The sequence below is a fragment of the Leptidea sinapis genome, chromosome 36 (genome assembly GCF_905404315.1).
Source record: "Leptidea sinapis chromosome 36, ilLepSina1.1, whole genome shotgun sequence".
NCBI lineage: Eukaryota > Metazoa > Arthropoda > Insecta > Lepidoptera > Pieridae > Leptidea > Leptidea sinapis.
In genome coordinates this window covers 10,056,821-10,071,190 of record NC_066300.1, presented here as the reverse complement: position 1 = coordinate 10,071,190, position 14,370 = coordinate 10,056,821, and the positions used below count along the sequence as shown (strand labels likewise).

The window sequence follows — 14,370 nt, the reverse complement described above, 5'->3', positions numbered from 1 at the left end:
TACCGCTAGAATACTTAGGATGATTCTAATCATCCCTCAGTAGTGAATAGCAGCCAGAAGACATTATTTCCTGTACCAAAGTCACCTTAATTGGAGGGAGGACTGACATCCGCATAGGACTCCACCCCATACAACCCTTTGCTAATGGTATTAACATGCGTCTATATTTTTCAGACTAAAATTCTGGTAATATTAATAATAAACGAGAATTCTAATACAATTTCAAAGTGTAGTCATAAATAACTTTTTAATAATAACTTTAATAATTAATAACTTTATTAGTAAAAGGATATTAGAAACTGAGATCCGTCCAGATATTTGTGGATGTGAATTTACAATTTTATAGTGTAGTTATAACTTCTAGAAGATATAAGCAAAAGGATATTAGAAATCGATATACGTCCAGGTATTTGTGGATTAAAAATTTGTGCAGCTTTTATGTAGATCATAAACGTTCAGCAAATCTAAGTCCCAGCTAAAACTAATTATCGTTTTAAGCTGTTGTGCAAAAGTAAATGAAGTGTTATTGTTAAACTGGAACTAGAATCGACTATTGGAAGACCTAATTGGACGTTAGCTGTATTTGTGAACCTCTCTTAATTCAGTACGTCATATTATTACGCCAGATCAAATCAATGTATTTCATATTTACGAATATGTATTGTTCAAGCCACAGAACAGAAAAAAACTAGTAGAAGTGGCATCATGTCATTTTACTATGGGAACCGATGTAGCCAAACTCACACATTTATCTATTGAATATGTTATACATACACTTAATTCCTGATTTATGATAGGCCGAAATTCACAATCACGAAAAGACATAACTACAAATTTATTTACATCAATTTTATTATTATTATTAAAGTGACTAAGACAACCTCAGAACATGCAGGTTTTATCTTTCTTACTTTCAATATTATAGGATTGCTTAAAAGGATAATATAATCTCATAATAAGAACTACAACGAAACCTATATAAAATATTTAAAACACATATTATAAAGTATTTCATAATAGCTGTAAGCTTCTGCTATCGAATCGCATTGAAATTTCAAGAGCTTTACCATATTGTTTCTGTAAATCGATTCGAGAGGGCAGAATATAAGCGTTATTTCAAAGATATGAGTGCCGGTTATACGGATTTGTGAATGTGAGAAGACAAAGATAAAAGCTTTACAATGGCTCGGTTACTATGTAAACTTGATATATTTGCTATGTGGACAGAACTGGTGAGGATGTATCAAAGCACTAAGCTATTTGATAAGAAAAATGCAGACTATAATTTGCTGTTAAAAATATTATACTAACATCGAAAATGATCCTAATTAGCTTAAACATGTATTTTCGAAAATCATTGAGATTTGAAAAAACATCATACCCATGATACCCTGCATTTATAAACAAGTCAACATAACAGTTACGGGTTTTGAAATAGGCTTTAGGTTTTTATAGGTTTTAGACAAGAATAATGTTAATTTGCCATTTGCAGCTTATAGGATAAAATTATAATTTGTCTTATTTAAAACTATCTGATTTTATTTGAAAGTCATTCAATCAAACCATATATCATTAAGAAGACTCAAAAATGAGCCACATTAGATAAAAATCAATCTCAGGATTTTATTTTCAATTTACAAGGTACTGCTAATTTGTAAATGAATGAAAGAAGCCTTTATTGCAAGCAAATTAAATAAGTTATATTCTCAAGTTATGCTATTACCTAAACTAAGTGATTATAGCTAAATTTCACGTAATATACATTCATTTCTTATGTTTTTCATCTCTTGCTTGTCCCCTGACATAAACCTCCTTCAGAATTTTCCACATGTCGTAAGTAGTTCTTCTCCATATTGGTCCAGCAATCTTTTTTATATCATCTTCCCATCGTATCGTTTCTCTCCCTCTATTTTTTTCTATATCTTGGATACCGCTCTATAAAATCTTTTAGCCATTTATGTCCAACGCCTTTTTTTATGAAAGAGGAAGACAAACGAGCGTACAGGTCATCTGGTGTTAAGTGATCACCATTTAGCTGCTAAATTGTTTTTTCCACATTTTACCATTTTGGTTTTTTTCTTATGTTTGTTATTCATATTCTCAATTTCTTATTTTCTTTCTTATTTTCAAAATACTCCGCTCAATCCTACACTTAATTTGTTTAATCAATTAAAACAGTTTTATCACTAACACCGAACTCGAACGTGGTTTGTAATGGATCCGCTTCCACAATAGCCTTCAATTCTTCATTATCAACTTTTGGTCTCCAGCCGTCCACGGGGCTTCTTCTGCAGGTCGGAATACCCAGAACGAAAATTTTGGAACCGAAAAAACGCACTGTGGTTTCTTTTGCAAAACCGCAACCATATACATCATTAACCCTTCGAGCCGTGTCTGCAGCATTGGTGCCACCTTGGAAATCGCACTCGTAAATTACACAATATTTCAAGTATGTCATTTTGTATCCCGGTGACGCAAAGATGAAAAAAAAGAGGAAAAAAAATGAATTGCGGTTTTCGCAACGCGAATGCAGGACTAGCTAATAAATAATAGGAAATAGCTGTATAAATTAAAATTTGAAACTCTTAACCAAAGGGGAAATATTTTAGATCAGAGTGGCCAGTAGGACAAAACGCCAATTTCATATGTAAGGACCTAATATTAGATTCAAAATATTTAATGCAATATATTAGACAATTGGAGCGTCCCATTTATAAAAGTCTTCATAGCTAAGTTTTTTCAACTTCATATGGAAACGGCTCTTTCCTAGTAGTGGCAAACACTAGCAAACACAAAGTATACTATTGCGAGGGTGCATAGATAATTTTTTTCTTTAAACTATTTTCGATGACTGCATGAACACTGTCAACTGGCATGTACTGTCAAGATATTCATATAAAAATCAAATCACGTGACATATATTTAAGCGACAAAAATGTTTATAAAGTAGGCAGGTCATGTTTTACCAAGCGACATACTACCAAATTGAATCTATTTAACAAAAAAATACTAAACGACATATTTTAAATAGTGAGAACGGGCAATAATTGACTAACCTAATTACAATAACTCAAGTGGTAAAAATATATAAGTCACTAAAATAAAAATAAAAAAGGGGGCAAAAATATCTTAAGAGTAAAAAAAAACTAAAAGCCAAAGTACTAAAAATAAAAATCAGGTAAAATTTACTATGTATAATATCTTATATTGGAAAGTTGTCTATGTGGCATTTTTAATAAAAAGGTTAGAAAGTTATCGTTTAGTCGCCGGAAACTATAAAAAATCACCTAAGATTCGAATACCTAAGCGACATCAAAAGTCATCATAGAAGCATGAGAGTGAGACTTAACGATGCAGTTTTTTTTCTGAATCGTTTGATGTATATAACTCAATTTCGCAAAAAGTGTCGCTTAGTAAAAATTACCTTTCCACCGTCGATATATCAGATCCAAGCATTAAAAGAGTTGCAGCTTAAGATTTAGAAAATTAGGTACATACTGCAAGACACGTCCGGAGAGGATGATTTTTTTTGTAAACAATTTTTTTTGTAAATAATTTTACTTATTTTTATTCCATGTCAGCAGTTCATTCAGCTAATAAATATTTTTGAATTCTGTGAGTTCATTTCAGACCAAATATACCGTTAATAATGAGATTTTATCTCATTGGGGTTTTTAAAATAGTTGATAGGTGTATGTTGTCAAATAAAAAAACAGCATAGTTTGTTTTTTTTATTATAAGAACTATATGATTTCAAAAATAATATGCTTTCATTAATTAGATAAGTAATTTTCCCGTAACAACTCATAGTTCCGCCATAAGAAAAAATTAACAAGAGAGAAAAGTTAATGCTTCTGACCAGATTGCACATTATATTTTTCAAACAGAACAAAGGCATACTTACAGTACTTATTTTTATAATTCAATAAAAAAAATTCAATGAAAAAAGCGTAATATTACTTCCGTTTCAGTCTCATTCCATTGCAGGGATGGAATGATTATCTTTTTTTGTAAATATTAATATTGTAATGAACATTGACGTATCTATTCATATACTTTTTATTAAAAAAACTGTCTAATGAAGAGTAGCGTAATTTACAAAGTAGATAATTACTACTTAAGTATTAACTTTTACTGGTAGCTTGTATAATTAGCGAAAAGAAGATTTATTGACACTTTTTTGTGCTCAATATAAACTGGCTTCTATTATCGAGATAACCCCATATGTTATGTGTTTAGCTTATGGTCCTTGTTAGCATTTTTAAACTTTCTTGCTTACCGAACTAGACAACTGTAGAGTGGACGACAAGCCTACACTACGTAGATAGATATTTAATAGCTAACTGTTGTGTTCAATTGAGGTTTCTGTTGACCCACACACAAACTCATACACATAATAATATGAGTATTATTTCTGTATTTGATTAAGTTGAAAATAAATTCTATTCTATTTAAAAGTAATTTACTGACTCTTGCGACAATAAAGAAAAGTTTCCATTGGTAAGTACGTCACTTATTTATGATTACGAAAGAGTTTAATTAAGTTTCTTTTTGTGTTTGATTACAGAACTAATATACAAATTATGTGAACACCAAAATCACAGAAGACATATTATTATGTACCAGTACGGAAACTACCAGCAAACGAATGACACACACACACATGCGCATCAACGAGGCCCCTAAGCGGTTTTCACCACGGAACAGAAAAAAGTTGTTGTAGTTGAAGTGGCATGTGGGCGTTATTTTGTCGCCACTATTGTGTACAAATGTACCTACTCGAGGCTCAAGTGAGACCAGTCATTTAATGTCAAGTGAAGCTAAGAAGTGAAGCATTATTATCTCTTAAAAAATACAAATATCCCTTATTGTGCCATTTTGAACTGTAGAAACCATAGCCGCAATAAAAATATGTCCAACGAAGGGATTATCATCGGTAATCATAATTTTGCGATTTAAATACAATTAATTTTTTTATGTGTTGTGCAAAATATACAATTCAAAATGAACCATAATATTACGACGTATGCTTCATTTACCTTTAATAGATGCATTTTTTGTTAGAATAATTAATGTAAACAATAACAAAATATTGCTATTCAACAAGTGCATATATGTACATATCAATATAATTTTATCGAAATAAATGTTATCTTTATAAATTGTATTTAAGTATTACTCTTTTCTATGCATCACGCGATAAGGGTGTAAGTAAGCAGAATGTTATAATATGTTTGTGGTAATTATGTACAAGAGAGACTACGATAAATTCAAGGTACAGGTAATTATTATGTAACAAAATATGTGTGAAAGATTCCACTTAAACTCAATAAGCGTTAATTTTAAAAATATAGACAAACTATTTTTTAATTAAATTTTAATATTTGGCATATGTTGAGGTTCCATCGATACGAGTAAGATTGAGTAGAGGAAATACGTACGTCATAGAATTTTGTAAAAATCGAAACCATGAATTCTGAGAATGTTTGACATCATTGTAGCATATGCACATCGTAATATAAAATATCATAAGACTAATAAGATTATTAATACTTCATTAGTACTTATAGCTTCTCTTTTTATTAACCATTACTTACTGCTTGTTTTGGAAATTTTCTTTCCGCACGTGCATATCGTATTGAAGCTGTACAACTTATGTAATCTCATGTCTTACTGGCCCCTGGGCTTATAGAGAATAACGATGAACACTTATAAAAATAAATAGTAAATATAATACTGATATTGTTACTTTCCAAGACTATTCGTGTACGCTGTCTTGATTTTATTTGAATTGAGCTAAACATTGTGCATCCTATCAAACAAAACTATATAAATAATAATAATAATATAGCCTTTAATTTAGATCTCTTAGTACAATGAATTTTTAAACTTATATAAAGGACTAGCATTAAAATCTTAAACTTAATAGATATGAATAAATTTAAACTAATATTTGTTGCTTGGTTATCTTTCCTAGATCTGTTTGCCAGTCGGCAAAGGCCTCCTCCAACCTTTTCCATTCCTTTCTTTCTTGAGCAACTCTGTTCCATGTGACTACTGCCATTTGTCTAACGTCAACGTCCCACCTTTTCTGTGGTCAGCCTCTTTTCCTTTTGCCTTCCCTTGGGTACCACCATGTCACCCTTTTGCTCCATTTGTCGTGTCCTCTTACCAGGTGACCAGCCCATCGCCATTTGAGTCTTTTGATTTTGCTTATTACATCGGTAGTTTTTGTTTTGATTCTGATGACGATTTTTTTTACTCTGTCGGACTTTTTAATGTTTAGCATACTCCTTTCCATTGCACACTGGCAAGTTGCTAGTTTGTTTGAGGTGACCTGATTTAAGGACCATGACTGACACCCGTACGTAAGGACAGGTAGTATGCAGGTGTTAAAAAGTTTGCTTTTTAGGTTTATATGGAGCTCTTTATCTTTCATAGCCTCTCTTAGCCTCCAGTATGTCTTCCAGCCATTTGTAATTCTTCTGTCCACTTCCTTCTGCAAAGGGTCTTTTTGACTAATGAGCTGCCCTAGATATACGTACTCGTCTGTATACTTGATTTCAGTGTTTCCTAGATATAAAGTATATTTGTACCCGTTTGTCATCTTCCTAGTTTTTTCTGGATTCATTGCCAACCCTACTCTCTCACTTTCTCGCAAGTTCTTTTATCATTCTGGTTAAGTCTTCTGCTGTTTTTGCCAATAACACTATGTCATCAGCAAAACTTAAGTGCGATAGCAGTTGACCGTCTATATTAATTGAGTCTTCGGAAGATTGATTCTAGTACTGCGGGGAATGATTTCGGAGATAGAGGGTCTCCCTGCCTTACGCCTTTTTCTACTCTGAAAGGAGTACTTTTCTTTTCTACTTGGATTCTGCTGCAGCTATATATATTTCTTATTAATCTAATGTAATTGTGCTCAATTCCTTGTTCTAGTAACGCCTCCCATTTTGTCATGATGTAGGGAATCAAATGCTTTACTATAATCAATGAATGCGATGTAGTATGTGAGTTGGTAGTCGCTGTATTTCTCCAGAATTTGACGCACTACGTGAATGTGGTCGATCACTGAGTAGTCTTTGCGGAATCCTGCTTGTATAGGTTGGTTTTCGTCTAGGGTTCTTTCAATCCGTTTTAAGATGATCTTAGCAAAAATCTTATATACATTGGACATAAGACTTATAGGGCGATAATTTCCTATGTCATATTTATCACCTTTCTTATACAGTAGGATGATGAGAGACTCGGTCCATCCAAATAAAACTATACCTAAGATAAAATATTGGCCTATTATTATTTTAGCTTACGACGTAGTTTATCGGTAATATAAAGTATATTACCTGCATAAATGTATGTATAAAGTAATCAACCCTGATTACATCATTTCTAGTTTTCACTAACTTATCCAATAACTTATCGATATGTTTATTCATTTTCGTACGACACTAGGTATTTTGACAGAAGTCAAATCTATGGTCACAGTGTTTCTTTTACTTCAAGTTTTATATGTTATTTTTCGCAATTTAATAAAAAGTTCTGACGTTGTCATAATTACTTTATGAATATGAGATTAGCGTAATTGATGTAAATAAATTTGTCTTTTCGTGATTGTGAATTTAGGCCTATCATAAAGCTGGAATTAAGTGTGTGTTTTACATATTTAATAGATAAAAATGTGAGTTTGGCGACATCGGTTTCCATAGTAAAATGGCATGATGCACCTTTCACTAGTTTTTTCTGTTCTGTGGTTTTCAAGGTCTGGAAGTAGCGGGTGTCAGCTTCAAGACGAGTGTCACGTTGTTATTTGTTTCCGCGATCTTTTTAAAAATGCCAGCGTATTGCATGGTATACGGCCGTCTGAACTCTGCTCCATCAAAACTCCTGTTTTCGTTTCTTAAACTCTAAATATTGGAATATATAAGAATGATTTATTGTTATATTATTATTATAATTAATAGGTATGCGAATTTATAAGTCAGTGAGATCGATTATAGTAAATTCGTGAACATAATTCACAATGATGGTGACTGCAATATTTATTATCAATTATTTTTATGAGTGTGGTTTGGTTTTCGAGGATGTTTTTTATATTTATTTATTTTATCCAAAAATAGTTACCTACATATTGTGTTTCGTGGGTGTTGAAACCAAAACCAGCTAGTGCTGTCAAAATGAAAATTCAAGATGGTAGATGCAAAAAATTATCAACTTTTTCGTTTGTTTTCATAGTTTTTAAGGATGTTAAAACTGATAGTGGTGTCAAAATGTAAATCCAAGTTGGAGCTACATGAAATTCGAATTTATCAACCTTTTTTATCATGGGAGATGTTTTCATGATTCTTGAGAGTACCGATAATGCAGGGCATTTGAAATAAAATTGTGTGTTCACCGACACTCCCGAAAATCTCGAAAATTATTATATGAAATATTGATTTCATTGAAAATGTCACATCTGCCATCTTGGATCTTGGAATGGGTGTCATGTTTAGGTTTGACACTCCCGAAAATCTCGCAAATGATACTCATTTTGATTATATTGTAAAAGTCACATTCGCTATCTTGGATCGCAAAATAGATGTCAGTGCCGAAATGTTTAATTAATTCTAAAAGTAATTAGTGGAAGGGAAATTACTTTGTTAAATTATGCAAGACTACACCTTTAATTAAAGTAAATATATGGTATAAATAGATCTGAGGGCATATTTTATTTGTCATACTTTACATTGTTAACTTGAAGAGCATTCAGCGTTTAATTTGTTAAACTATGAGGGGGAGACAATTATTATTACTTGTGTTACTATGCCAAGTTGTTTTCGTTCAAGGTTACCAAAATTTTTTTCCCCAATTCAAGCTAATCTTGAGTTGTTTGTATATACCAAAATGTACCAATTTTATTTATTTCAGATGTGTTCAGCCACTCTGGCGGTGATACCACAGCTAATAAAATCGTGGGTGGGGAATACATCGGAATTGAAGAAGTTCCTTTTCAAGCTTTTGTGTTAACAGATAAGAATACTTGTGGAGGGGTCATATATAATGAAGAATATATTGTGACTGCCGCACATTGTCTTCAAGAGTATGTGTTTTTATTTTAATTATCCATTTTAGTTCTCAATTTTGTCATCACTGTTGTCGTCGAGTTAGTCTTAACTAGGATTGCACAAAATGTGATCGAGAACGTTTTATCTGAGTGGCACGATAGGCCCTCCGGCCAGACTAATATGGTCTGGGATGGGGAAACTATAATTAAGTGATATAAAATATTTTTTGCAAGAATCATCATCAATCAAGAGCCACTGAATAATCTGTGAGCCTTGTAACCGTCATGAAATATAATCGATATAAAAAATAACCGACAGACCCAACATTAGTTTGATTTTGCCCAACGGTATTATGTTATTTTTGTTTTTGAAGTGAAAACTTCTTTAGCGACGTTGAACACTTTTCTTTAAATGGCTATAAAATGTTAAACTCGCGTCAGGACACGTGGCATGATCAAAGATCCGTAAGATAGTCGGTGAAATTATGGATGAAAGATTTATACTTCTAAGTAATTATAGTTCGGCTATTTCAACTAAATGATGATACGGTCATTAGACCAAAGGTAGAATCATTGTGATTGAGAAGCCGAAACACCGCAAGGTCGAGGGATCGAATCTCAGCCGTGAAATATTTTTATAGTTTATCATGAATGACAGTTGATTGTTCTGATGGATAAATTTTTTCAAATCAAATCATATCAAAATCACTTTATTCATGTAGCTACCGCTAATACCGCTACTTCGTAAAGAGTTGAGCTCTTGAGAAGAAGTAGCAAGAAACTCATTGCCACTCTTTTATATCAAGATTTACATTTTCATTGATGTACAAATCATTTCAATTACAATGTAATATGTAAAGTGATGCAACAAACATACTCAAACGTCAAATAGTCAATGCCCTACACGAGAAAGTCTAAAAAGTAAAATTATTGTAATAGTTCTCATGTGTTAACTTTTTTATGTATTATAAATTGTAATTTTAGTGTACGATAGCGCAATAAATGAATTTAACCAAATAATTGCTAGTTCATGTTTGCACTTCTGCCAGCACTCCCGTATTTTTGCTGTATCGATAAAGTGCTTTCTAACTGTTTTCTTTTCGAAGAATTCCTCTGCTGTTCCATTTTTTGTATTTTTTTAATAACTTGTCCTTTATTAGTTTTTTAAGCATACGTATCAGCTATTCTTAATAAAAATCTTTGGTTAAGCAAGTAAGTAAAGTAAAATGAAAAAACCAAAAGATCGTCATTCCGCGTAGTTCTAATGCGTTTTTTTCAAACTATTAAACTTAACATTTTTCAAGACTCAATTCAGTCAATTCACCTCTGTATTAACTCTGCTACGTGCCCCCTGCCTATCTCATATTGATATGTCAATACCACGAAATGAAAATGTCTAATGCGTACATAATATCTTCTTCGCTATGACAGATACGCTCGTGACAGAGCGATCTTGATTGTGAAGAAGGTTCTATGTACTAGCTGCCTCCTCTCGATGTGGTCCAAAGATGGCGAGTATACAAGAGGAGTATACTATGGAAAATAAACGCTGTTTGATTTTAGTTCCTAGCGTATCAAAACTTTGGCACGAAATTCGGTCCATGAAGTATCCTTCTCCAGCACCACATTTTCATGTATAGCTTCTTCTCTTCAACCTTTTGCAATGTCCACGTTTCAGCGATATAAAAAATTTGGGTGAGATAAGCGCTAGGATTGGCCTGATCTTTGTGGCTTTTATAATATTTCTGTTCTATTTTGCCCATTTTGTAGACTGCAGTTCATGTTCTAGCCAAAAATATATATAGTATAGTATTAACCTTTAATGAAATTCATTCTTTTTCTTATGTTTTAGTATCAAAAGAGTTCAAATAAGAGTGGGATTTAACAGTTGGTATGATTCGGAAGAAGTAAGTAAAAATATCAAAAATACTTTTCAAAGCTCAACAAAACTAAGCTCTTCCTTTACATTGACAAACATAAAAAGAAGGTTATAATAATAATTCATTAGGAACATTATATTGTTTTTGCTTTTAGTCTCATGCGAGGGAGTGTTCAATAGATTGATATTTTATATATTATTACAGAAATATCCATACATGAATGGAACCTATACCGTGCATGAAAAATATAACAATCCTGGAAAGAATACTAATTTTGATTATGACATAGCACTCATTAAATTATTAAAAAAGTTGAAGCTTGATGGTGTTAAAATAGCCAAAGCCACCTTCGTCGAACGGGGAAATGAGCTTGCTGATGGTACAAACTGCACAGTGTCTGGATGGGGCTCTACAACTGTAAGATTTACTTATTATTCGTTTTATATTTTTATCACTTGGTCTCGATAAGTGTCCTGACTCCTAACATAGCTCTGGTACTAACACAAATATATTAAGATTTAGGTTCTCAATAAGTATTTTTTTATGAGCGCATATTGTTTTCAGGAAGGCGGGGCACCCTCTGCGTATTTAAAGTCAGCCTTTCTTGAGAAAGTAAATTATAAGGAATGTTCAAAAGACTACGAAAAATATCTAACCCCGAGAATGGTCTGTGCTGCTCCTCCTTCAGATCGTTGGGCTGAATTTTCTAATGTGTGTCGGGTAAACATATATTTATATTTATTAAAACGTTTTTTTACAGGACCTTCGCTAATTTTCTAAAAATAAAGTTTTCGGGATGCTAATGGGATCTATCACAGACAGAACTGTTATTGCGAAAAGTTCACATATTGTTTCGGTAGAGTCGAGTAACGTTTTGCTGGAATATAAACATAAATCAAGAAAAGCGCGTACACCTTCCTTAAAGGCCGGCAACGCTCTTGTGATTCCTCTGGTGTTGCAATTGAGTGTGGGCGGCGGTGATCACTTAACACCAGGTGACCCGTACGCTTGTTTGTCCTCCTATTCCATAAAAAAAAAATCACCATTCTATGACTCATGAGCTTATCAACATATGGCATGTAGACTTAGAGGCTTTTTCACAATGTCCAAGAAAAGTATTGTCATAGACTAGATAAATTCATTCCGAATAACACATGTTGTATATCACACAACTTCACTAAGTTTATATACAGCCATGTCAGACGTAGAGGTTGTGCGTGCTTCATGATTTTTACTAAGATATTTTAAAAAGAAGAAAATAATAAAACTATGTTGGATATCCAATATGTACCAAAAAAAGAAACCAAAATAGTGGTACGTACACGTACGTACATATCCTATCTATCCTTAGTTTAACTTACTAGAGGTAGACAAATCTATCCTTTTACGATTACATACTTTTCTATAACCTTTCGTCTAACGTCTTACCTATATGGAACAAAACTATGGATAGATAAGATCTTATCATTAAACGGTGACAGTAATATATCCATAACTAAAGAAATGTTATTGAACACGGCCATTAGAGGCTATTTCACAACGTAGAAGTAAGGTAGCAATTGTCATAGGCTAGATAAATTCATTACTAAATAAATGTTCCAAATAACACAGATTGTGTATCACACAACTTCACTACTATATACAGTCATGTCAGACGTAGAGGTTGTGTGTGCTTCATGAATTTTACTACGGTATTGTTATTTGAAAAAGAAGAAAATAACAAACCTATATTGGATATCTAATTTGCACCAAAATAGAAACGAAAATGGTGGTACGAATTTAATGAATATTCCAAGAAACAAAATAAAAGTTGAGTTCCCGGAATCCCATAAAATTGTTTTCTTTTTGTAATTGTTAATAAATAAAAGTGTGTTTTCGTTGTCCCACTGCATTATACTCATTGAAAATCGTGAGTGTAAAACCAAATGAATTGCGCTTGCGACTTGCTCTGTCGACATGTACGGTGCAATGACTGACTTGTAATGTAACATTCAAAGGGATTCGCTAAAAAACCGACAGTCGAGTAAAGCACGCGGTGCTCGTCGCGAATTATACATTGTTATAACAGCCAAATTAAATGTCACTGTCAAATATACTTAGTACTGCTGAATCTTATACGATAATCTTATCTGGAGATTTAGGACTTTTGAAAATTACACGGTGACTGTAATTACATTAGATTTTCTGTTAGGTGTTTAAATATATTTTTATTTCTATACAGGGTGATTCCGGCGGTCCCCTCTTTGACACGGCAACCAAGAAAGTCGCTGGATTGACGTCTTTTCTACAAGATTGTGAAGAATATATGCCTGCGGTTTTTACCAACTTAGCTGATGATGGTTTGAGGGATTGGCTTAAAAATCATACACAAAGCGAAAATTAAATCAAGAAAAATTTAATAAAATATTTCCATTGATTATTTTTCATTTAATATGTATATTCATAAATGTGTGTATGACAAAATAATTTCAATTTAGAGCTTCGTTTCAGTTAAATCCTTCTTTAATTAAGAACGCTTATTTACAGGGAAGATTATTTCAAATCTGTATTGCATATCGGTAAATTCGTTGTTAGATACTATTGACTAAACAATAAAAAGATACACTTTATACTTCAAATCTGAACTTAGTATTACTACTTACTGGCTGGTCAAATAGTTTAGAACGTTGTATAGTGCAGCCACTATGCTTGGCATTCGTGGACTATGAGAAAGCCTTTCAGTCGATCGAGACCTGGGCGATGGTCTCTCCAGAGGTGTCACATTGCTTACCGATATATCGAAGCGATGAATTGTATGGAAATGCCACCATGTCAGTCCGTCTCCAGGATCAGATCTCGAAGCCTATCTGACTGCAGCGGGGACTCCGACAAGACAATATCATAACGCCCAAGCTGTTCACCGCTGCGTTGGAAGATCAAGACAAAACAATCCAGTTAGGCAGGTCTGATATCGCGAAAGAGGTCACTCGTTGAATCCAACTCGGATGGGCAGCGTCGGGGAAGCTTCGTAAAATCTTCTCGTGCCAAATACCGCAGTGTGTGAAGACGAAGGTATTCTACCAGTGTGTGTTGGCAGTGATCTCCTACGGTACGCAGACGTGGTCGCTAACTATGGGTCTTATGAGGAAGCTCATTTTCGCTCAGAGGACAATGGAGAGGGCTATGCTCGGAGTTTCCCTGCGAGATGGAATCAGAAATGAGGAGTTCCGTAGGAGAACCAAAGCTACCGACATAGCCCATATGATTGCGAAACTGAAGTGGCAGTGCAGGGCACATAGTTCGTCATAGGCGATTGGGGCATTAAAGTCCTCGAATAGCGACCACATACCAGAAAACGCAGTGTTGGTACAAGATGGACCGACGATCTGGTCAAGATCGCCGGAATACGTTGGATGAGGGCAACACAGGACCGATCGTCGTGGAAATCTTATAATATTAAATATTACC

The 14,370-nt window shown here is 33.4% G+C and overlaps 1 long non-coding RNA gene across 3 annotated transcripts in view; it reads left to right on the top strand.

Moving 5' to 3' along the window:
• The window catches only part of LOC126975483 (uncharacterized), a 325,432-nt gene extending 312,033 nt beyond the window's left edge, over positions 1–13,399 (top strand). Inside the window, exons 1-6 of one of the 3 annotated variants that reach the window (XR_007731726.1) lie at positions 8,721–8,825; positions 8,908–9,079; positions 10,896–10,950; positions 11,128–11,340; positions 11,488–11,643; positions 13,145–13,399. This is a non-coding gene — a long non-coding RNA (uncharacterized LOC126975483). Of the gene's footprint in view, positions 1–8,720; positions 8,826–8,907; positions 9,080–10,895; positions 10,951–11,127; positions 11,341–11,487; positions 11,644–13,144 lie in introns of those variants that run through there. The other 2 variants (XR_007731727.1, XR_007731728.1) reach the window with 2 other exon arrangements.
• Positions 13,400–14,370: the final 971 nt, after the last annotated feature.